At 33.0% G+C, this 26,934-nt stretch overlaps 1 non-coding gene across 1 annotated transcript; it reads right to left on the bottom strand.

The window, feature by feature from the left end:
- Nucleotides 1-3,535: 3,535 nt before the first annotated feature.
- On the bottom strand, nucleotides 3,536-3,609 carry TRNAT-AGU (transfer RNA threonine (anticodon AGU)). Its single transcript has one exon. It is a non-coding gene; the product is annotated as a tRNA-Thr (tRNA).
- Between the last annotated feature and the right edge of the window lie 23,325 nt (nucleotides 3,610-26,934).

Genomic DNA, 26,934 nt, shown 5'->3' with positions numbered 1-26,934 from the left:
TGTCTAACGACTGCAATCAATACACGGTATACTTTAGAAATACGCCCTTCAATACAATTATTGCAATCTTTATTGGTTAAACTAGTTGTCGCCCGCGAATCTGTCCGGGATTAAAAAAAAGATTCCAAAAGGGTTTTCCAGGCAATTCGAATTTTTCTCACCTTTCAAACCTTTTACTTCCACGAACATTTCAATACCAAGATAAGATTAATCCGTTCAGCCGTTCTCGAGTTTTAGCGATACTAACGAACAGCAATTCACCCTCTCAAAGGCTGGCAACGCATCTGCGGTTCCTCTGGTATTGCAGATGCCCATGGGCGTCGTTGAACATCTCGGTTTTCCCGATGCTCACCTTGTTTGCCCCCTTCTGTTATAAAAAAAAATTATATTTATAGATTTTAACCAATTATAAATGGTGATTAAAATGCAACGAATTAGCAAAGGTTCGAGATAAATATTAAGAACGATGTACCTACTAAGTATATTTACTTTGAAGAAAAAAAGTTGAAAGCGGATGTATTTCACTTGTAAATATTAAGATGAGTTCAGAATACATATACACACCAAAACATTGTTAAATAATTAAGTTATTTTTGTAATTAAAATAATTGCTAACTTTAATAATTACTTAAGTAGCTTAATATTTCAAAATAATGCTGTAATAAATATGAAACTCGTGTGCATTTATGTTTATTACTTTCTACAAATGAAACTAATCAACTTACTTCCGGTAGAATTTGACGGAAATATTAAAACAGACAATTTTGTACCTGAACCTTTAAGTGGAATATAAACTTAAACTCCACGTTATTTTTTGTATGATTTTATATATGAAACGATAAAATTGTTATAATACAACAAAATTATTTGACCCGGTTTGCATAAATGTCACAAGATCATTGTACTGTAGACTTTTACTTTTTATCATCATCAGCTCACTATACGTCCCCAACGAGGGCTCAAAGTCTACCCTAAGTAAAGGGTGATTAGGCCATACTCAACCACGTGGTTGACTTTACACATATCTTTGTATTTCTTCTCAGATATGTTGCAGGTTACATCACGATGTTTTCCTTCATCGTAAGAACGTCGGATAAATGTACATATTTATATTGGAAAACGAAAAACACATTGGTATATGGCGGGATTCGAACCCAGGACCTGCAGATTGCAAGTCAAGTGCTTGACCTCTGAGCCACCGACGCTCTGTAACTTTTATAATCCGATATAGTTCACGGCACTTTAGTTGGCAAGTCGCGTATAAGAATACTCCTGTTTCCGACGTGCCAAATCAAATGTCTGCTATAAAATTCTATGTCTAAGTTACATCGAAGTATCAAAGGCTATGACTATATTAAATGCGTCGCATGCACGCCCACCGTGTAAAATGTAAAAGCCTTGAGGCAGATAGCGGCTATCGTACATTAAAAATAAAAAAGTTAAAACGCACTTGGAAGGAGAGAAACGGGCTTGTTACCGTTAATGTTTTATAACTTGATATACCTTGTCCTTTTAATTGAGCACCTGTTTCCAAATTTAAAAATATTTAAGACTGCAATTCTTTTTTTTTTTGCTAATTACGTTACTTAAATTTTGCTCTGGTAATCAATGAGATAACGTTTATTTTATAAAATACTTGTTTTTTTCGTTTAAGTTTAATACGTAAATGCCATTATATGCGTTTATATAATTCATAAATGCTGTCGCCCGCGTCTACGTCCGCGCGGACTTAAAATAAAGATCAATAATTGAGATAAAAACTACCCTATCTCCCAAGCTGGATCAAATTACAGATGTTTAAAAAATTTGATAAAATCGGTTCAGGAGTTTCGGAGTTTATCGCAAACATACATCGTGACACGAAATTTTTATATATACATACTAGGTGTCGCCCGCGACTCTGTTCGCGCGGAATTAAGAAAAAAACTTAAATAGTATCCTAAGTGTCTTTCCAGATTATGTTCAACATCTATTCCAAATTTCAGCGAGATCCATAAAGCTGGTCTGGAGATACCTTCAAACAAACTTCCATCCATCCAAACATTCATATTTATAATATTAGTAAGATAAGGTATAGTCTTATCGTAAATTATTTAATTATTTGTTACTTTCAAAGATTGTAGAGAAAATCTTCGATTCAAAATTAATTTACGCAGACAAAATTTCGACAACGAAACTCTATCATATTAAACTAACATATTAAAATATTATAGAATTTGCTATTTATATACATAAGAAGCCTTCATTTATTAGTATTAATTAACAGCAAACCGTCATTAGCATAATTAACGCTCTGTTAGACATAATGAGATAGATACAGTTCCCCGTCCAGATAACGGAGGTAAAAAATTATTAATTTTATCCCACCTTTAGAAATTTCGTGTCGACAATACGAAGAATTCTGTTTATAACATTTTAATTGATAAAACTCCTTGATACTTCTTTATCTTAATAATACTTAATTAGGTGTAAAATAAGTACATAGTTTTTTTTTAATTATTTAAACTCAATACGGTGTCGAAAGGGCCAGTCCCGTCTATAAAAACATAACCCTTTTCAGTCACAAAAACCTTTGTTATAAATGAAGAGATCTTTTTAAATCTCTTAATAGATGTAACTCTTGCCTCCCGATGGTTAACTTACTAATATTATAATGCGAATGTTTGGATGGATGGATGTTTTTGTAAAAAGGTATCTCCAGAAAGGCAACATGCCTCTCGATGAAATTCGACATAGATAGAACATAGCCTGGAAGACCACATAGGCTACTAGTTATTTTTTTTAATTGTCAGATAAAGTCGCGGGCGACAGCTAGTATTTAATAATATAGTCTTTAGAGAGAAGGAAATATATATCACGCCTTCCGTAATCCGTTTGTTTCTGTGCACATAATTTTTGCTCTTAAACCGGTGATATTTTCCATATCGGCGTTGTAGCGACATCTAACGATAACTGCAGGAAACTGTCATCTATTTTAAATATATTGTAGCCGCGAACGTAGACTTGCTTTTACCTTACTTCCTCAGTTAGTTTAGCTTTGGTTAGTTAATTAATGTAAATAAGAGATAATTTAATTCTTTTGTGAGAACTGATTAATATTTTTTTTTATAGAAAATAAAGTTTACTATTTGAATAGGTTGCTGGTTGTCATTTAAGGATGATCGAAAGTAATATTGTGGATAGGACTTTTTAGTAGCATAATTTTTTTTTTTAATTTATTTAAAAAATAATATTTAATTTCTCTTCCAAGTAGGGTTGGCGACAGACTGGCCGTAAAAATTAAGCCAAAGCATTAAGGTTTTAAAAAACTTAATTTAACTTTGGATATGATAGATGAACAAAAAAATTTAATGTGCACTTCCATTTTGCTTGATTATTTATAAGTAGTAAGTCTATAAAAAAAAATTGGATTAACTGGCTACAGTCGCAGTCGTATCATGCCATAGAAAAATTGCTTATAGATTTTTATTACGAAAAAAATTGTTGTTAAATCGATTTCATAATTTTTATGAAAATAAAATATAACGCTATATGTAGGCCCCGGCGAGATTCGAACTCGCGATCTCCTGTTTACTAGACAGGCGCTTTAACCAACTAAGCCACGGCGCCTCGTTCAATTCAATATAAAATTTCACATAAACAGAAACATGGAATTATATATTATTTAACTTATATATCTTCTCTCATATTATATACAAATAACTATATTTAACACGTTGAGTGCTTCGCGTATTTCTAAGACAATCCCGTTCAGGCCAAGAGCGCCGCTTATACACACTAATATTAAAGGGCCGATGTTTCCGATCGCAATATAAAATAGTTTACATATTTAACGCAAAATAGTGTAAAATTTTTTAGTACTAATTTTACACGCTGCCAGCCACCAATGGTTGACGCGACCTAAACAGAAAATCTAGTGTCAGCCACCGATGGCTGACGTGGCGCTCAACGTGTTAAAACGATATTGTAAAGAAATTTGGTTTATAAAGCCCTACGAAAAACTCGAAATACTTTTTTCGTAAGATGTCGTTGTACCCATTACGTTACCATACAGACATTGCACTATTGTAAATATTGTCTGATACCCTAAATAATATTGAAACATTTTACTCAACAATATAGATTGCCGACACATATATAAATTTCAAGAATTAATTTTTTTATCAAATAACATCGACATTATTCTATTTACTAAAGCCATAACATATGTAAATAGTAAGTTAAAGTTTAACATAGATTGTTGCTATATTAAGTAGATACTAAGGGCGTGTTGGTGCGTGTTGTTCATTCAATTACTGTCACTAATACGGTTGGCCTATTGATTCGAATAAATATATATTTTTAATACCTACGTAAGTAGGCGGATTATTAAGTAAAATGTTGCCATAAAAACAATTAGCGATGATAAGGGATTAAAAAGTATTTTTTCACTGCAATGTATGTCGGCGCTTCGTATCAGGTGGCCTTACGAATCGAACGTTTGCCTTTTTGGTATGAATATAAAAAAACCAAGGTGTCATCGAATGGGCGCCAACGCAACGATATTACGGGTTTTATTGTACCGACAACATAAAGTGACTAAAATAAACTAAAGTTTTTATTATTATTTGACGCTTAGGCATTAATGTTCCTGTACACACGTACCATAATTCTCTTTGTTTTCGGTATTAAGTAAAATAAATAAGTGTTTCTCAATTGTATTTAGTAGGGGATTATTATGTAATTTTAATTTACCGATCTTTTTAAATTAAGGTCCGTTTAGACGATACCATTTCTTGTACATACCAGAGTTATATTTGTAAGCAACTGTTGTTTAAATTATACAAGATATTTATTGCTTAAAGGTACGGATTTCCGATCACGAGGTCGGGGGTTCGAGTCCCACATTCGACTATTGTCGTATACCATATCCTAGGACAAGCCTAGAGCTTAGTTGGAATGGTAAAAGAAATATTAGTAAATTCACCAAAAAAATGTGCTAAAATGCAAAAAATGTGCAAAAAAAAGTATGAAATAGTCCAGAATCTTGCATCGTGTAGTAGTATCGACCACAATTAAGTGATACTGATATTTTGTAATTAGACATTTATTTCACGTTTCTTTCATTCTTTAAGAATGTGTCACGTATTTAAATAGCCAGTATTCATACAAGTAAGCTGCAGTAAGCTTCCAAAAAACAAGTTAAGTTTGATTAAGGTTTGAATTGATTTCTTAGCGGTTTTTTTTCATTTTTTATTTTTATTTTTTTATGAATTATGAATTGTATTAGATAAATAAACAAATGCTTTATTGTAATACAGTATTGTAATACATTTATCCGACGTTCTTACGATGAAGGAAAATATCGTGATGCAACCTGCACATATCTGAGAAGAAATTCAAAGATATGTGTTAAGTCAACCAACCCGCACTTGGCCAGCGTGATTGACTATGGCCTAATCACCCTAAACTTAGGGTAGGCTCCGAGGCCCTCGGTGGGGACGTATAGTGAATTGATGATGATGATGATGATGAATACAGTATGTACATAACTATATGGGAGCTTTCGCTCCTGAACTATGACTAAGCCCTGTGTTTCAGGAGTCAATTAATTATAATTAATTAATTCGATGTCACATTTAGTGCCGAAAGAAAAACCAATTGTAACGAATTAAAAAACACTAACTTTTAAATGCAATTCAATTTTTTTTTTGCATTTGTTTGTTTTAAATTTGTATAGGTGTGTGCCTGTGTGTGTATATAAGTCTGTGCGTGTGTATGTGTTTGTTTATAAATGTATAAAAGCTGCAAATTAATTCTAAACGCTGAAGTTGTTAGAGTATAATTATCGAATCAAATTGTATATATACATTTGTATGTCCGTTAGTACGTCTGTGCGGTAGGCTCTAGGTTGTAATTAACACGTACTCGGCGAGTCATTAGCGACAATCTTCTCATGAATATGAATTAAGGGGACCAATTATATCGGATGTGAAATTGGCCGCGGGCGTAGGTGTTTGGTGTCTTTGATTCTATTAGATTTATTCGAGTTATCTTAACGCTATTGCATACAAATCTTTTTATCTATGTATATCAATGTTCATTTAATAAACTTTCAATTTGTATGAATTAATGTTACGTTAGTACACGCAAGTTTTATTGCCAAATAGCGATTGATCGCGCCATCATCGTAGAATTTAAAAAGAAGTGGCGTGGTCTTGCGAACAGATATAGATTGACAGACAAGAACTTTAAATGTTGGTTTTCGTTTAATATATTGTGTGTACGGCATGTGACATTCCAATTTTATTAATAGATATAGATTTTGATTTTTCAAGGGGCTTTCGTTTTCGTCTTGCTGGCTATAAAATATCTGTTTGCTCGTTTTTCGCTTAAAAATGTATAAATACGTAAATTACGAAAAATGTGATGAAACCAGATTTATTTCGTTCATAGTTAACCGCTTATTATTCAAAATTAGAATCAAAAGTACCTGGATGACCGAGCTTTGCTCTTTTTTTTTATTGTGTTTTTTGGAAATTATATTTAAGTACGAATTACTAATAAAATTATGAAATATGAATAATATTTTCCGATAGAAAAAGTTAAGTTTATGTTTAAGTTGATTATCGATAAAACACGAATAAAATGACATTTTCTAAAAATGATTCCTAGCTAGAACGATTTATCGCCCCCGAAACCTCCGATATACTAAATTTTATGAAAATCGTTGGAGCCGATTCCGAGATTCCAATTATATATATACAAGAATTGCTCATTTAAAGATATAAGATAAAACTTAAAATTTGACTAATATTATAAATCCGAAAGTTTTGATGGCTGAATGTATGTATCTCATCTTGATGAAATTTAGCATAGATGTAGAACATAGTCGGAAAGAACACATAGGCAATTATTTCAGTGTTTTTTAATTAAGCGCGGATGGAGTCGCTATCAACAGCTAGTATATGATAGTTCGGATAAATCAGTTCAATGATGTTTGCGAATAGTTTAGTTATTTTAAAAAAGGAATGTGTTAAATCAAACAGCTGTCTTGATATCTTTAATCATATTAGAAGAAGTAGAACACACAAATATGGACAGCTGCTTTGTATCATATAATTAGTAACATATTACGCTCATTTCCAAAAGGGGGAGCAAATAAAAAGTAAACTGGCCAGTACTAAGGTAGTGATGACGCTACGAGTATGTAGGAAGTCGCAAATAACACTATGACAGTACCTTCTTATTAGCGAAGTCACTTTTTTACATACATCGTTATTGGTAACGGCTTTTTTAATTAGTTTTTTCCTAACATTGCTTACTTCCAATATTGTATACCTTTTATGTTATCCTTGCGAAAATTAAATCATTTTATTTGAATAATTAATAAACGGTTGTATCATTTGATTGCGTTAATTTAGAAGTTTTATTTTTTCACAGCACCAAGGGATATCTTCACGCGTTTTTGAGAAAATGGTCTTGACAGACGGACGACAATGTGACCCTATAAGGGTTCCGTTTTTTTTCCTATGAGTTACGGTACGCTACAAAATTTACTTAAACGAAAATTTGCTATTTTTTTTCAATATTAAATTACAGTACGTTTAAGAATACTACGATAAAAAAGCTATGGTTTTATTTTATGATGGAAAAACATATACAAAAGTAAGTTATTATGTTGATTTTATTAGGAAGGACTGTGCGATCAATTTTGAATATATATAATTTTAATAAAATATAGTATCGTAAAATGGTTGTAAAATAAACTAACAAGATTCACTTGAATGTGCCGGTGAGAATTATACTAACAGTTCATATTAACAGCGCCATGGACGCATAAAGTTCGCATTCTTCGATCTCTCGTATCGTAAACTTTGGATGGTGTTATGCAAAACATGTTAATACTTTATAAATAATGGTACGATTTTATTTATTTATATTCTCATATATTTCTTGAAATAATTATTTTTATTATTTTAAAATAAAGTTAATTAAAGAAACATAGACAAATTATGTTGTAATAAGTATGTTAAAATAGTTTTTAGGTTAGATTTTTTTTAATCTATGATATCTTGATTCATAGTAGTGTACATTAGTCGGGATACCCTCTTTAACCGTAGAATTAAACGTTAGTATCAATGAGACGGTAAATGGCGGCAATCACGACTGTTCCGAGCATTTTGCACAATTAAGCTAAGAGTTTTTCCGAGTAACATATCTGTGGTACACTTTCATTACAAGGTACACTTCCTGTATCTCCACGAGTCGATTAAACTTGACACGAACAATGATAAATCAAATTATCGATAACATTCGTTATCTTTAAAACAGGCGCTTTAAATGATCGAGATATTTTTGGCAAAACACTTTTTATTACACAAATTTACTTACTACCTAGTAGTATATTATATTACTGCACTTTAAAAACAAAATCTTACTAATATTATAAAAGTGAACGTTTAGATGGATAGATGTTTGTTTGAAGTTTGTCATATATAGAATATAGTCTGGAAGAACACATAGCCTACTTATTATGTTTTTTAAAATCCGCGCGGACGGAGTCGCGGACGACAGTTTTTGAATAAATGAAAGAGCGGACGTAATATACAGAACAGCTGTGGCCCACAACTCCGTCCGTGCGGAGTTAAAAAGAAGCTTTTTAAGTAGCCTATATGTTCTTCCAGACTATGTTCTACATCTGCGCTAAATTTCATCAAGATCCGTTAAGCCGTTCCAGAGATATCTTTCAACAAACATCGATCCATCTAAAGTATCGCATTTATAATATTAGTAAGATTTGACGTTTGTCTGAAGATGGAACAAACGCATAACATTAGAAAAGATGAGTATTCGTTCTATTAAATTACAAAACAAAAGAAACAAAGGTAAAAGAAAATAACGTATTTGTGTTAGTAACACGTAAGAGAATAAACCGCTATTACAAGACGTGGGCGTGTCTCAAGCGCGACGCATTTTTATATTTTTTACAATACGTAAGTAAAAACGTCACGGCTCGCGTTATTATATCGAGATTCCTGCTGCTCTATCGGGTATTTAGAGCCTTGTCGCCGCACCGTTATCACTACACGCAGCCGTATCGAATAGTGAACATCTGAACTATGAGTTAGACTTATTTAAAATCTTATTTTGATAAACGGTAGATATTTGGATTTGAAAACAAGTTTGAAGAAGCAATTTTTAAACATTCTTTAAATGAATTAATTTGTACAACGTTACTATGAACAACGGGATTAGCTTTTCCATAATCTTTATACTAGTTTAATTTAAAAAAAGGCATGTGTTTAATCGTAGATTTAAGCATATAGCGCATTGGTTCCCAAACTTATTTTGTCTACTGCCCATTTTGAGAATAAATATTTTTTTAGAGCCCCCATATTCTCACATATTTAAAAACCACTATAACTTCAAATTAAATTTCATTATTGTGACCTATATATGTATATTAACGGAGAATTCTAAATGAAACTTTTACTATAATCCGCAACTTGAGACCTGCAGCACCCACAAGGGGGCGTTATCGCCCACTTTGGGAAAGACTGATATAGCGTATAAAAAGACAAAACATATTGTGGTTTGAGTCACACACACGAGTTTCATCACTAGAAACTACAAATAACTGTTTACTATTCCAATTTTTTTTTGAGAAAATATATGGCAATATATAGAGGTTTTATGCCAGTGACAACTTTCGTAAATATTTTATTGTCTCGCATGTTTTACAACTATACCGTCTGTGTGTCAGCATAGACTCGCAGTAGGTATCCGCGCCCGCGCTTCACATGTAAGTAATGCGCGGGAACGCGTCCTAACCGTCTCGCACATCGAATTCGTTGCATTAGTTATGAGAAATATCATACAATGTTAAGGCCACTTATGACCGTTTCATTTTTTACACAATCAATGCACATTTTATTACTTCCCTTCGATGTTATCTTCGTCATTTGATGTAATGGAATCTGTTCGTCTATATTAGTTGTGACTGCGAATTCTTTGACTAAGTTTGTCGGATTAATTGCATTTTTTGTTTAATTTATTTATGGTTAGATATGTTTAATTGTAACTGATATGGTTTTAGTTTTTAATGTATCATATTCTACGTTTCTATTTCTGTCTATATTATATTAAATCTTTTTAAGCATAGACGGAGACGAAGATTTTATAACTAAAGGTAAATCTGTAATTTCTTCACATCCCTCTTATTTCAGGCTTAATTTTTAAAAATGTATTTACTGTAATTTATCTATTCTATAATTATGATATTATAAAGAGAATATTGTACAGGTTTGATTGTTTGTTCATATTGTATAGACTCCGAAACCACAGAACCGATTTGAAAATTTTCACCGTTGCGCTATACTATCCCCTGGTGACATAGGCTGTATTTGCTCCAATTTTTTTTCTGCGCGAACGAAAAAAAAGCATCTTACTAAACATAACGTATTATACATTTGTATTAATTCATCTTCTTCTAGTGCCTCATCAGTCTTGAAGGTTGGCAGCTAACTTGTAATAGTTGGTTCTGTCAATTGCAAGGCGAAACAGTTCCTCCGCTGACCTAATCCCCGTATCTTATTATTACGTAGCCACGACTTTTTATTAATTCCTTTTGTACTAATACAAGCATTATAAATTTAATTTGTTTATTATAAAGAATAAAATATAAAGTTAGTGATATGTATGATGATGTAGAAATGTAATATTTAAATGTAATTAAAAGTCGGTGTTACGAATGCAATCCTTAGCCATTATTTAGTGTTTGTTAGGAAATGTTTATGTCTTCATTGCAAGCAGGGTTCTTAAGACGTACGGTGATGTCGGGCTAACTGGCTGTTATGTTTATGGTTATTATGTGCTAAAAGTTACGCTGTTGTGAATGCAGAAGTACGAATGTCAGCTTGCCTGAAAAAGAACACGCCTACGATATAGTTTAACGTAATATAAAATCTACCTACTGTTATTATAAATGCGAATGTTTGAATGGATCAATCTATGTTTGTTAGAAGGTATCTCTAGAATGATTGTTGTATTTGTACTCGGTGAAATTTGACATATATGTAGAGCATAGTCTGGAAGAACACATAGGCTACTAATTAATTTTTGAATTCGTACCTCCTTATTGAGAATAAAGGTAAGGTAACCAACAACTTTTTTATTCAAATAAAAGACATAGAAATATAACGTCAAATAATTTCTTAATTTAGATCGTCATATTAATTGATAAATAAAATTAATTAAAATAGTTTGAATGTATCAAACTATTTTTTTTTTATTTTTTTTCCTCAGATAGTGTTTATTTTAACTGTTAGGAAGATAATCCGACACTGTGCCGGTGTACTGGCGCAACATTAGCCTTACTAAAATGTCAACGTTTATGTCCCCTTACTAATCATTCTGTCACTTGACTTTGTAATGAGAGCCATTCGCGCCAAAGGATTCTAATTAATAATGTCTAAAATTACTCAGATGATGCTAATAGCACAGAAATTTTAGATTTTGATAGAAAAGTTTTTAAATTCTAAACAGAAAAAAAGTAAATTTTACTATGAAAAAGCCAATTTTTTTATATTTGCAGTTTTTTTTGTAAATTTACTAACATTTCTTTAACCATTCCAACTAAGCTCTAGGCTTGTGCTAGGATATAGTTTACGACAATAGTCGAATGGCGGGATTCGAACCCCAGACCACGATTGGAAACCGTACCCTTAACCATTAGGCTGTTGACGCGCATATTACGCAAAATAAAAAAAGAAAATTATAAATACCGTAGTAATACATATACATTTGTGTTTTATCTTTGCGGATGTACTCGCGTTGTCGCGAATCAATCAACTTGTGGATAACGTAATAACTTTGACATTTAAATTATCTCTTTTGACACAACAAAATAGCGAGCGTTTCAACGGTTGTTGTACACTGTTCATGATTGTGTACTTTGTTTATCTTGCTTGTCAAATTATAATGCCATTTTTAATTTGAACTTTTCATGACAACTTAGATTACGGGCTTCGGAAAGGTGAAAACATGCCTGTCAAATATTATCTTTGTATCATACTTGTTTTGACATTAAATGTAATATAAATTCCAGGTTTTTTTCGTGTTTACGTCACCTTGCTTATTTTTACTAATTATTATAAATGCGTAAAATAACAGTGGTAGAGCCCGCTTTAACATCTTCGCACGAATCGGCCCGGCTCGCCCGGTGAAATACCACGACCACACAGAAGACACGCCTCAAGTGGAAGCAATTCCGCGTTTCGTCTGATGAGTGTGCGTCCCGGAGGCCAAAATTAGTCCTCTTTTCCTTCCCGTCATATTTCTTATAAGGAAAGGATGGGAAGTGGAAGAGGACTTTCCGGATGAGAGGATGCATGGAAAGGGAAAATGTTTTTTTCTGTGCATCCTCTCCTCCGTCGATTAAAGGTAGGCAACGCATATGCAATTGCGTATGTCTATGGGCAACGGTCACTTCGCTATTTCAGCGATTTCAGGTGGCCGCTCGCTCGTTTCCCAGCTTGTGATATAAAAAAAAGCGCATATTTCGATGGATGTTTGTTAGAAGTATCTCACGGCTGCATGGATGTCGCTGAAATTTAGTATAGTTGTAGAACATAGTTTGGACGAATACATGGGCGACTAAGTACGTTTTTTTTAATACTGCGCGGACGGAGACGCGGACGACAGCTAGTGTTGTTTACTTTTCTGATTATAATTATTTCACGTAGAATATAGGAAGGAAGAACATTAATAAAGTAAATCATCATATTACATAGTAGAGTTCAACTGAATGTAGGAATGTAGGAGGAATGATTTATAGGTTACATAAGGAAGTTTACTACAAATCTAGCATAAATTAATAATTTTAATTTGACAATTTAAATACGAGTGTTTTACACTTTTCAACACTTGTTTTTTTCCTTTTTTTATTTTTGTCCTTAACGGAAATGCCAATCCCATAATGCCATAATTTTCAACACTCGTGTAATTACATATTCATATCTGTTTTTTTAATAATATGTGTAATCGGCAGAAATTTTCAATAATTTAGGGAAATGGAATAGGAAATACTCTGCAAAAAATAATCATGTAAATTCTCTCGTGTACTTTACAAACCACAATATTATCTTCTAATTGGTTCAAGGCGCCGTTCGATAGTTTTCTACGATAAAGATGGTGATTTCACTATAAAGGTGTGTCCAGAAATATAGGGTATCTATGCGACGTTCCACGCACATATTAATCGAAATTGGTAATTATACGGCTATCTACTTTCCCAGGGCAGTAGAAAATTACGTTCATCTACTCTACATCAATCATTACGTTCTGTAGACCAACTTAAACGAGTTGTCAACCGAGTTTCGATTGTCGTGATACTTGTATTGAAATTTTATTTATTATTTTTTTTATATCATAAGGTGGCAAACGAGCGAGCGGCCACCTGAAATCGCGGAAGTAGCGAAGTGACCGTTAACATAGACATACGCAATTGCATATGCGTTGCCTACCTTTAATAGACGGAGGAGAGGATGCACAGAAAGAAAATATTTGACTCAAAAGACAATAATGTGTCAATACAATTGAAATTCACGGTTATAAAAACAGAAAGAAAAGTTCTAAATAATGTTTGAAAATCAGTCAAGTGATTTAGGATAGATGGAACGATATTAACTCACATATATATGTGAAAAAAAAACAATATTCATATCAAAATATGTGTACGTACTTCAAATATTGTTAATTTAGTAATATTTATTTTATCTGCATTTCAACTAAGCTTGGCATCGATATAGTTAACATTGTAAATATTGATTTGCGAGGTTCGTACCCTCGACCAAATGACCGGATCGTTATCACCAACCATTATACTACTGGCGTTTTGAATTCGTTATTAAATTGGATCATTTAAAAGCGTTTATACATCACTATGGTTAGTGAAGTACAACGCCGCGCGTACTTTTTTTAATTTCAATGTTTGCAAAAGACAATAGAAAGAAATACTAACATCGTTATCTAAAGATACCGCAAAACTCCTTAGAAGGTTTTAATTCATAACAAGAGCGGCAGCGTAATATCTACCCGTTTTCTCTGGAGATACTAAGAAGTGTCGACTATTTCATAGTTTTTAATGACATAAAAAGATGTTAAATGAATCGTGAATAAGGACTTGAGTACCATACTGCAGTACTATGTTAGACAATGAGTTGACTAGCGGTCTTTTTTTCTATCAATACTGAATGTTTGTGGGCTAATTAGACTTTATTTTCTATATCTAGGAATAACGCTTTTGAAGGGACTTTTTTATTAACTTCACCTTTTGTTAATAGCTTATATTGTTACTTAGAATTATAAACAACGAAAAATCGTTTTAACTTCGCGTTTAATTGATGTCAACTAGATGAGGACCTTCCTTAAATGGTACCTACTAGACGTGTATAGGGTGATATTTTTTTCTTCAACCTTTGTACTAGGAACGGCGCTTCTGTAGATCCATTTTATAAACACGTGGATGTGGAAACAATGGATTGGAACGTTTGACATTAAACATTCGTCGAATAATAATTATTTTAACAACTGCTTTTGCCGCCTTTGTCACATTCTTGATAGAAGCCCTTAATTTTTTTAAACATTAGTTATAGCGGAAACTAGTGCATTGTTACTAGTGCTTTTTAACCCTTTGATAGCCGCGCCAAAAGCTTTTTATTACTCACCTTTAAATGTAACTAGTGGTTGAGAAATTCTTGACCTTTGTACACGTATTGTTATCTCGGTTTTTTAAAACAGAATAAGCGAGATGACAATATAATGTTAATACAAGTGTAATTGCAATCAAAGCCCACAGTAAAGTCATTATCAGACCTCACAATTTTTAAATAATCTTGTTTAAATATGTGTAAATTTGAAGCGTCAATAGCCTAATAGTTTAAGGGTACGGATTTGCCGTCACGAGGTCTAGGGTTCGGATCCCTCTATTCGACTATTGTCGTAAACCATACCCTAGCACAAGCTTAGAGCTTAGTTGGAATGGTAAAAGAAATATTAGGAAATTTACACAAAATCTGCTAATATTTAAAAAAAGCGAGTTACGATAAAAGTTGGTTTAACTATGTACATTACCTATAAGAAATATTCGCATGTAACCGTTAGTTTCTACGTTTACCAGGCAACGTAAGTATCGCGTTGCATAGGCTTCGTACACATAATGTTGAATCGTCGACGCGAGTGGAACATCTTGCTATCTCATTCAAATCAGAGAGAGTGAAAGAGACAACTATATGTTTATATGCAAGTACTATCTGTCGCCTACGACTCCGTCCGCGTGGAATGAAAAAAGACTTAATTAGTTCCCGGCAATTATTCGATTTTTTCTCACCTTTTAAACCTTCCCTATACCTCCACGAACATTTCAAGATCAAGATAAGATCGGTTCAGCCGTGCTTGAGTTTTAGCGAGACTAACGAACAGTAATAGATTTTTATACACAGCATGTTGCAAAATTCAACGATAAAACGGTAATGGTGTATAGCCAGATAGATACGGAACTACACGGGGAAAAATACTAAAAAAAATCCAACTTTTTTTGTTTAAAAGTTACATTATTTTTTGGAACTTTTCTCATACTTTGATACCCTTCACAATATGATTAGCCACTGTGGCTAAAAGTTGCAGGAATATCTTCATATTTGTAGTTACAGTGTCTAATCATATGGTGGAGGGTATTAAATTATATGAAAAGTAAGTAAGTAAGTAACTTTAAAAAAAATAGTTTTTTTTTGTATTTTTACCCCTGTAGTTATCGATCTGGCTATACACCATTACCGTTTTATCGTTATATTTTGGGACACGTTGTATATAGATTTTGATAGTGGAAACTGACAGTTAAGGGAGGCGCATGTTTTGAAATTTTTTTCATGCATAAATGTTCAATAAGTGGATGTATGGCGTGTTTTACTTTATTGTTTATAACGTTACGCAGCAGGCATCGCTGCGTCGCGCCAGTTAGCCGTATTCAAATGGTGTTTACGACTTGTCTCCGATAATCGATGCTGAACGTGTGAATAAGTCAATTATATTTTTTTTCATGTTATTTATGGCGGCAACGGCTACAATTCGTAGATTAAATTGCGATAAGGCTATTTTGACGGTTAATAAGCAAAAGGTTAAAATATTTATGAGACGTATTACATGTAACAACAAATGTTTGAATATGCGTGAGAGAGTACATAGGGTTACCTAGGAAGGAGGTTAGATTGCGTCAAAGGTACTAATACTTTTAAAAAGGGAGTGATCAAAAGGAGACAGACTTTTCTACAGAAGAAAGGTAGGAAAATGTCGTCTATATTTACTACTTTGTTTATTTTTAAAGGTATCCAACAAATCGGCTTTTAATTTGCTTGTTACATGTCTAAAGATTATGATTACTTTGCTATTTTGACCATATTATGAGCCATTAAATTTTCCATCGTCTTATATAAAAATGCTCCCCCCTTCTCTATCGGTTTAATTAATATATGTGTATGAGTCCAATTTGATCCATACATTTTTACAATCTGTACACTAATTTGTTGGTTAACTAAATTGTAAATCAATTCAACTTTTTAATTTGAAACTTAACTTTTTCTTAATCAAATTATTAACCTTAACGTTAACACTATTTTCGTACTCGTTAACTTTAACACAATGTTAGTGTATGAAGTTCACTTGCTACACAAGTATTGTGGAATGCAAGTAAACTTTAAAAACTTTACCATTTCAAGTGTCATCGGTTTAATTTTGTTGTCAATCAAAAAATAATAAGGTAGTCTTTGTAAACGACTGATAAATTGCATTCGTTCATTATCTGACGGCAAAAAATAAATGCAATTCACAAATTGAATGCACGGCGTTGTTGATGTTTAAAAGTTGCAATGTTTAAGGTGTTTTAAAAGTAATTTGTCGTCACCATATTGTGGGGAAGCAACAGTTTTTTACGTGTAAAATTATATTCATGCGTTATCGACAATTAACAATATTAACGCGTTTCGTGTTGTTTTTAACACTTGTTTTTGTACTTTAGAGGCATGGTATAGTTACTTTTCGTGTTTCGGTAACGCATTATAACGTTTGGTCACACTAAAAATATTTAATGGAACAAAAACGAGATAGTAATGTGTTTTTTGGGATTTTACGCAAAATCAAACCAACGGTAAAATTTCACTCTTATTAATATTATAAATACGAAAGTAAGGATGGATGGATGGATGTTTGTTTGAAGATATCTCCAGAACGACTCGGATTGGACCTCTATAAAATTTGGTATACATATGGAAGAACACATAGTCTCCTAATTATGTTTTATTTTAAATTCCACGCAGTCGGAGTTCGGGGCGACAGAATAGAATATTTATTTATTTATTTATTGCCACAAACAGCCAAAAATCTACAAAAAACAAATTAGATTAAGTAAATTAAGAATGTGGCAACAAAGGTGGCCAGTTCAGCTGGTGCCGGGAGGGCCTTGACCATTCCTGCGCTGGTTATCAGCTGGCCCCTAGTAGCTAGTAGATACATAAATAACAAATTGTAGAAACGACATTATTGAAATTAAATAGTATATTTGATTATATTCAAAGTGCGTCTTAAAACTTCAAACGCTAACGATAGCAATTGTAATAAATATGATTTACAAGCATCCACTAGCGCGCAATAAATCTCGTCATCTACTTTAACTTTCAACAGGCGTTATTTCCATTTCATAAACTCTACCGGTATTACGTGCAACGTAACAGCTATTTTATATTTGTTACTAGCTGTCACACGCGACTCCATCCGCGCGTAATTAAAAGAAATAATTATTAGTCTATGTGCTCTTCTAGATGGTATACATCTATGACAAGTTTCAACGAGATCCATTCAACCGTTTATATGGGAAAAAAGGGCTGTCTTTCCCGGCAATTTTTCGAATTTTTCTTACCTTTTAAACCTTCCTTAGACCTCCACATTTCAAGACAAAGATAAGATAAATCCGTTCAGTCGTACTCGAATTTTAACGAGACTAACGAACGGTAAATGATTTTTATAATAATGTGTTATTTTATTTTAAAAGTAATAGATTATGCCGTCTGTGAACCGAAGTGTGGCCCGGTGGGGTGAAACCGACCAATAGCGTTTGATTTTCACTCATGTTTACGACCACACTTCAGTGAACAGTAGTACAGTTTCTGTTCGGTTGCCTACTTTTACTTACATAGTGGGGAATGATTGCAATTTGCGATTATTTTCACTTATAAAATACGCTGTCTGCGTGTGATGCTCCGCCCAGTGCGGTCCTTCACACATAGAATATATTTAACCTAGCTGTCGTCCGCTGCGTCTGAGTAGAATAAAAAAAACTTAATTAGTAGTCTATGTGTTCTTCCAGACTATGTTATACATCTATGCGAAATTTCAGGCAGATAAATGCAGCCATTTTGGAGATATCTTTAAACAAACAACCATCCAATGATTCTCATTTATAATATTAGTAAGATAAACAGTTATAAAGCAATTAACATGTTAAGTTTATCGTTCACTCTGGACAACAGTTGACATTTTTGTAGTAGCAACAGCGCCGTACATTTATTATTAGTTATGTCTATATTTGAAATACGTGAAGCGAAAATGTTATGTGGAGTCGTGCATAAAATTGCTTTAAACAAAAATTCCAGTATACATTCGTAGATTATTGTGGTCGAATTTTAACGAATGACCGATTAGATAAAAGTAGGCAATGGTGTTTTAAACAAACTGTTTTAAAATCGTGTATCCCATCCTTAAGTAAGACTACTTACTTAAGGATATATAGACATGTACTATGCGTTTGAATGAAGCAGAGTATACAGCAATTGGAATAAGTCAGTTTTCTCAGTCTGTCCAAGTATGACGAATCTTCAAGAGTAAGGTTTTATAGGTATTTACTAAGCCAGCACGTTCCATATTTCGGACACATTACTTATCAAGAGATGGTTTCTTCATCAAAAAAAAGTAAAATAAAAAAAAATATTTGAATTTCAAAAAGGCTCGCGTGTTGCTACACGCCAGTACATCGCTCCACTAGTTCACTTTTAATTCAATATCGTTCATTCAAGTTTAACTTTTATTGTGTCTATGTAAGATCAATATTGTAATATATAAATATGAAAAATGAAATCTCAATTAACTTGGGTACTGGAGTAGATAAACATCAGTAGAGGGTGTTTATCATAATCGCCACGCTTGGTAGCGAAAAGAAACTCAAAGTGCAATGGTCTAAACATCTGTTTCCACTTACAATAGCAGCTAAGTGGAAATGGGATTTAACAACATGTAGTATCATATGTCTACTTGTTTGATGAGCACGACCTTCAGTAATGAAGAAGAAGAAGAAGACATATGATCAGTAGTAGTAGTGGTACTTCTCATCATCATCAGCACAATATACGTCCCCACCGAGGTGCTCGGAACCTACCCTAAGTTAGTGATGACTATTACTTCTAAGCAATACTTATTGTTGGAAGCAATAGGATTTCTTAGTTCATAAAGTTAATACGGGAATATTTAAAAAAAAATGTATGTGTTTTTTTATATCATAAGGTGGCAAACGAGCGAGCGGCCACCTGAAATCGCCGAAATAGCGAAGTGAAAGTTGCCCATAGACATACGCAATTGCATATGCGTTGCCTACCTTCAATCGACGGAGGAAAGGATGCACAGAAAGAAAATGTTTTCTCTTTCCATGCATCCTCTCATCTGGAAAGTCCACTTCCACTTCCCAGGACTAAATTATGCCTCCGGGACGCACACTCATCAGACGAAACGAATAGCTTCCACTTCTCACCTGTCTTCTGTGTGGTCGTGGTATTTCACCGGGCGAGCCGGGTCAATTCGTGCGAAGTTAAAGCGGGCTCTACCTCTGTATGTGTATATTTATCTATTTGATTTGAGTATGTAAAAAGCGATTGTAGCATAGATTTATATGTCTAGAATAATAGAGGTTTTTTTATCTATAATAAATAAAAGCCATATAGCTTAGTGTAAAATGAATAGAGTCTTGTAAAACAAGATATGCCGTCATAACTATAATAATGTTATAAATTGTACGGTACAAGGTAACTGCTACGTCCTCGTACATCGCTACTGGCGTCTTTATCGTAGTCTGCTTGCCGATGTTAAATATATTGCCGGTAATAAATAACCCTTTAGGGATCCGTATTAAGTCATTAAGGTAGTTGCCGCAACCAAAAATGGGAATATTCTAACAAGCGCCATATGTAGAGACAGCATGCAAAACGCGTTTAATACTTTGCAACAAAACTAACTAACGGTTCACCTTTGAAGGAAAATATATCTCAATGAAAGTTTATCTTATATATAAAATTCTTGTGTCACAATATTAGTTACTCCTTCGAAATAACTTGACCGATTTTTATGAAGTGTTATATGAATGTACTTAGAGCGTCGGTGGCTCAGTGGTCAAGCATTTGACTTGCAATCTGCAGGTCCTAGGTTCGAATCCCCCCATGTACCAATGTATTTTTCTATTTTCGATTTACATATGTACATTTATCCGACGTTCTTACGGTGAAGGAAAACATCGTAATGCACCCCTGCATATATCTGAGAAGAAATTCAAAGATATATGTGAAGTCAACCAACCCGCGCATGGCCAGCGTGGCTGACTATGGCCTAATCACCGATAACTTGGGGCAGGCTCCGAGCCCCTCGGTGGGGACGTATAGTGAGCTGATGATGATGATATGAATATATTCAATAGTTCTGAGAATCGGTTACTATCTATTTTTTAATTCCGCACGGACACAGTCGCGAGCGACAGCTAATAAACTTCAATATTAAACTATTTATTGAAATTTAATTAAGAAAGATTTTATTTCATAATCCCTTGAGATCTAATATTGTGACAATCATTTTATATTAAATACGTGATGCAATAACTCTTAAAAAAGGTTAAGAAAATTTCGCGAACGAATAAAAGTGAAAAATGAAAAACGAGGTAAGAAAAAGGAGGAGGGAAAGAGAAAACGCGTTTCACCTGACGAGTGTATGTGCCAGAGGCCTAGCTCTAGTCTTTATATTCCCATTATTTTAATATAAGGAATGAATAGAGAGGAGAAGAATAGATGAAGGACGCTTAGGAAGGGGAAATATTCTCTTTTTGTGAGTCCCTTCCGTTGATTAAAGGTTTGCAACTCAACTTCAATTGCAAATGTCTATGGGCTACACTTCGAATTCAGGCAACTGCTTACTCGTTTGCCACCTTATAAGTAGCTAAAATTTGTAAACTACTAGAAGACTTTAGTTTCACTATATTGTTAGGAAGAAAATCCGACATTGTGCCGGTGTATCGGCGTAACACAAGCTTTATTAAAATATCAACGTTTATGTCACTAATCGATCCGACACTTGAATACGTAACAAAAACGCGCGATTCGCTCCAAATGATTCTAACTAATATTGTCTAAAAATATATTGATGACAACATTTAACAAAACTGTCAACATGCTGTATATGTCATTATTCATTTAACACATGTCAGTAAAGTGTCCAATATTTGTATTCTATTACATTAAGTACTTCTTGCATTGGAATGTTTAAGGGACATTTCTTTTTTCCGTTGTCAATTAAACTCTATACCACATTGAAATCATTATACAGGAATAAATAATCGTCATCTAATGTCAAATGGCATATTAACAGAAAAATGGAATAAGTAATTATGAATACATATACATTTTAACGTGTTTTTTTTTAAATAAAATATGCCAGTTATAATGGGGAAGATAAAGGACGTTAAATTGCAAATAATGTTGCATTGCTTAACTGTTGTACCCAGAGACGTTTAATGGTTAATTAAACGGTCGCTTAAGGTTAAGCATTACTCACAATAAACTTAATTTTATTCCAAACAAATGTACAAAGAGTTATCTACAAAAGAAATATACGTATAAAAATATTTTTTAAACTCTGAATTTCCATTGACAAGGTCTAGGGACATTTGATTTTTTTTTGGTATATACAGAATGTCCTAAAATTGGACGTCTACTTAAACATTAAAATAGTGCACCCTAGTGACTGTTCCAAGTAAAATGAAAAATAATTCCATACCACTTATTTTGAAGTTCTTCATCAGCTCACTATACGTCCCCACTGAGGGGCTTGGAACCTACTCAAAGTAGCGAGTGACTAGGCTATAGTCAACCACGCTGGCCCAGTGCGGGTTGGTTGACTTCACACATATCATTGAATTTCTCCTCAGATACCTGCAGGTTGCATCACGATGTTTTCTTCACCGTAAGAAAGTCGTATAAGTGTACATATGTAAATCGGAAATCGAAAAACACATTGGTACATGGCGGGATTCGAACCCAGGACCTTGTCAAATCAAGTGCTTGACTCCATAGCCACTGACGCTCTTATACTATTTTGAAGTTATTTGTGTTTAAAAATATCAAAATTAAGACGTACTGTGGCTGTCTTTCTATAGACGTGTTATATTATCTGATTTCAATACAAATTAATATTTAACAATTTACTTCAAAACACTATTACTACCTACTATGATTATTAATTAATTCTTGATATATCTTCAAAAAAATTGCTTCTAAAATCTGAAATAAATTCAGAATATCGGTGCCCACGATACAGGCATTGCCTAGTGTGGGCATCACTAGATTATCCAAATTAACCATAAATGGTAACTTAAGTTTAATTTAATTTCTTAGTTATTGTTTCTTGGTTTAATCTTTATTACCTATAATAAAAACTTTTCATTCTTTCTTTCTTAACAGCAAATGATTTTCTAAAATACATGTTAATTATATAATTTCTAAAAGAAATAACAGAGAAAAGTTCGCTACGGTATTTTTCTGATGCGTGCGAAAGAAAGAGTGAAATGCATTTTAATTTGACGTCGTCAAAAGAAACGGCGCGCGCGTGTGGCGTCAAGCGAAGCGTACAACCAATCGCAAAGCAGACAGTTTTTTGGCACTTCCAGCTACTTTATAAAAACTATTTCTAAAATTTATTATAAGACTTTAATTATAATTTTATTATAGACTAGCTGTCGCTCGCGATTCCGACTGCGTAGAATTATAAAAAAACTATTGGTCGCAGTATAATGTTCTATAGCCTTAAGCCTTCCTCTATAAATGGACTATACAACAAAAAAAGATTTTTTCAAATCGGACCTTTAATTTCTGAGATTAGCACGTTTGAACAAACAAACAAACAAACTCTCCGATTTATAACATTAGTATAGATTCACAAATGGCAAATCCATTTTTTAAAACAATTTGTATTATTTACTACAAATATATACTTCTAAAAATGAAATTCCATCTTACCTTATACCTAATATGTTTACGAATTTGATACGTTAAAAGGAAAAATTAAAATTATTTTATATAAACGAATTAATTCTTTTTTGCAAACTTTAAACAATACATTTTTAGGATTCCGTACTTCATAGGAAAAAAACGGAACCCTTATAGGATCACTTTATTATCCGTCCGTCTGTCTGTCAAGACCCTTTATCTCAAAAACGCGTGAAGATATCAAGCTGGAATTTATATCAAATACTCAGGTCTGGAATCGCTAGGTGCTGTGAAAAAATAACACTTCTACACCAAATCAAAAGATACAACCGTTTAAGTCGAATTTTTTTTTAGGAATTTTACTTGAATTTCTGTATAATTTCGTTTTAATATAATAAAACTATATAAATTTTGTAATTTTAATTAAATTTTCTAAGGAAATTGTTTAGCAATTTTAATTTAGGTGTGGTATACACTGCAATAAAACTTTGATGAAATAAAATGAACTCCTTGATAAACTGTTTTTATTAACGTTGACATTTTATTAATTGCCACAAACAAGCCCATTCAATATGGATTAATACTTAATTAAGATGTGCTTTAAAATTCTAATATATACGAATATGTCTTTAACTGGAATCTTATACTTTTAATTATTGATACCACAACCATGGTAAACATAATTTAAATATTTTTTTTAATCAAGTCGTTAAAACACTAAGTTTATAAAAGGGAAAAAAGGAAATCATGCATCTGGAATAGTTTAAATATTGATAAATTAAATAAATAGAAGACGGAAAGTAATGAGTAAGGAAACGAGCGGTTGGATTTAAATAAAATTTGGAAAATAAAATTATAATTAAAAAGAAAATGAAAATATATATCTTATCTCCTATATATACAGCGTGTCCCAAAATTCAACGATAAAACTGTAATGGTGTATAGCCAGACCAATGACTACACGGGGAAAAATACTAGAAAAAAATCCAACTGCTTTTGTTTAAAAGTTATATTTTTTTATATCATAAGGTGGCAAACGAGCCAACGGCCACAGAAATCGCTGAAAAAACGAGGCGACCGCTGCCCATAGACATACGCAATTGCATTTGCGTTGCCTTCCTCACCGGAGGAGAGGATGCACAGAAAGAAAATACTTTCCCTTCCTATGCATCCTCTCATCCGGAAAGTCCACTTCCACTTCCTATCCTTTCCTCATAAGAAAAAGGGTGAAAAGGAAAGTGGACTAAATGAGGCCTCCGGGACGCACACTGATCAGACGAAACGCGGAATTGCTTCCACTTCACACCTGTCTTCTGTGTGGTCGTGGTATTTCACCGGGCGAACCTGGCCAATTCGTGCGAAGATGTTAAAGCGGGCTCTACCACTGTTGAATTATAATTATATTAACTTTTGTAACTTTTCTTATAATTTGATAACCTACACCATATGATTAGACAATGTGGCTACAAATATGAAGATATTCCTGCCGGAATAGCGATAGAGTAGATACAAGTTTATTTCGTATGATTTTAGGTATGGTATTATTGTAATTATTTTCTACATAAATTAGCGTAAACAATACAACAAAGTCTAAATCTAAATGATATTAGTATTTGATAATTGAAAAACTGAACTACGATATACTATCAAGAAGAATACTAATTCACAGTTATTCGTGCTTATTTCAATTAATATTGTAACAAGTAAATATTCCCATTTTTCTGCAGTCGGTACTCAAATGGTCGATAGTGGCGCCAGAATAAATCCCCGCAACGCTAAGAATGCCCGCACACTTACAGGTAAAAAGTAAATCTAACGGTCACATGTGTAAGACCCTTTTTCCAATAAACGACTAGATATGCGCACCTATTTTTATGACCAAACTAGCTGAGGCACACGACTCCGTTCGCAAATTAAAAAAAAAACTTAATTTGTACCCTATGTGTTCTTTCAGACTATATTCTACATATATGCCAAATTACAGCGAGATCCTTGCCGCCGTTCTAGAGTTATATTCAAACAAATGCCCATCCATCCATCCATATAAATATTCGCAATTATAAAAATAACATGGTAATAAAATGTCAAAATTTAGTGCAAAAATAAAAAAAAAATTAAGAGAAAATTCTTCATGATTGACGATCCATCTGGGCATCGAACGTAAACATAAAAACATTTATTTTTATTTAAATAGATGTATTATTTCCACTGGTCATGTTTAGTCGCTTAGTGGAAAAAGGGTTTGTACTGTATACGGCGACGGAGATACACATCGCTATTGTGTTAGATGCTCCACAACTAACTCATATTTACGATATTTATGGCGGTATTATAACGTCGCTGTATTATCACGATGTTCTTGCTATGTTTTTGCTGATGCTATCTTATACTTATTACAAACATTAAGTTAAAAGACCAAATGATAATGTTAACGTAACAAACATAATAAAAATATAATACAGTGTTACTGCTCTTTGTAAAATATAATCTATGATGTATCCATAATAATAGAAATAAACCATAGATTAAAAAAAACACAGACGATTAAGAATATTCTTTTTGAATAACCAAAAAATAAAACCGTACGAACGGAATACATAATTTTTAACCATTAATCTAACATTATTTAAAGCTAAAGCTTTTTACCTAGGCAGATACAGAGGCAGCACACATTTATTCATGCGAGTCGAGTTTACGTAAACATTTCAAGTTGCAGTTACGAGTTCCGCACGTGATAATACTATTATAAATAAGACCTAAGATGAGTTACAACGACATCTTACTATAGAAATAGTTACTAAAGATACGTCCTTGTATGGTGAACAGGAAGCCATGTTGCTATGCGTCAGTAGGGTTTCCACTGTTGACTGGTGTGAAACATATTGGCATCTCATTCACCCTCTTTGAAAAAAGAGAGAAAAAATATGTCGCAATAAAAGTACCACAGAAGAGTTTCACAAGTATGTAAAGTTCTTTGCATGTAGAGTATTTTTTAAAGGGAAGAATGATTGTTCTTTTATTTTTTTACTAGCTGCCGCCTGCGATACCGCCAGCGCGGATTTAAAAAAAAACTTTATTGTGTTCGTCAAGACTATGTTGTATATTTACGCCAAATTTTATCGAGATTCGTGCAACCGTTCTGGAGAAACTTTTAAACAAACTTCTATCCATATATCTATCTAAACATTCGCATTTATTATATTAGTAAGATTTATTTGCTATATTGGCACATTATTGTATTTTAAATTGCATTTCACAAAATACGATATAAAACTGAGAATTTAGCTAAAATCAAAAAGTTGCAGATATTTTAGCGACATGTTGCATTTGCCTTCTTAATCTATAACCCTGTAAATTTTAGATGACCATTTAATGCGACCACATTATAAACCTATTCTACGTTCTGGTTACAACATAACTACATATAAAATAATCTAACAATAATTCATCAAGTTGGACTATAAGAGTGTACAAACAAGATAACCTTTGCAATTCTGTACGTTAATTGTATATTTATGTAAGTATTCATAATCCTTATCACATTTGTTGGGAAAAAAATCCATTAAACACGCGTATAATCGGGTAACACTAAGTAAATGAATTAATAATA

This window comes from Papilio xuthus, unplaced genomic scaffold, assembly GCF_000836235.2.
Source record: "Papilio xuthus unplaced genomic scaffold, Pxut_1.1 DF827542.1, whole genome shotgun sequence".
NCBI lineage: Eukaryota > Metazoa > Arthropoda > Insecta > Lepidoptera > Papilionidae > Papilio > Papilio xuthus.
This window is presented reverse-complemented; position numbering and strand designations above follow the sequence as displayed.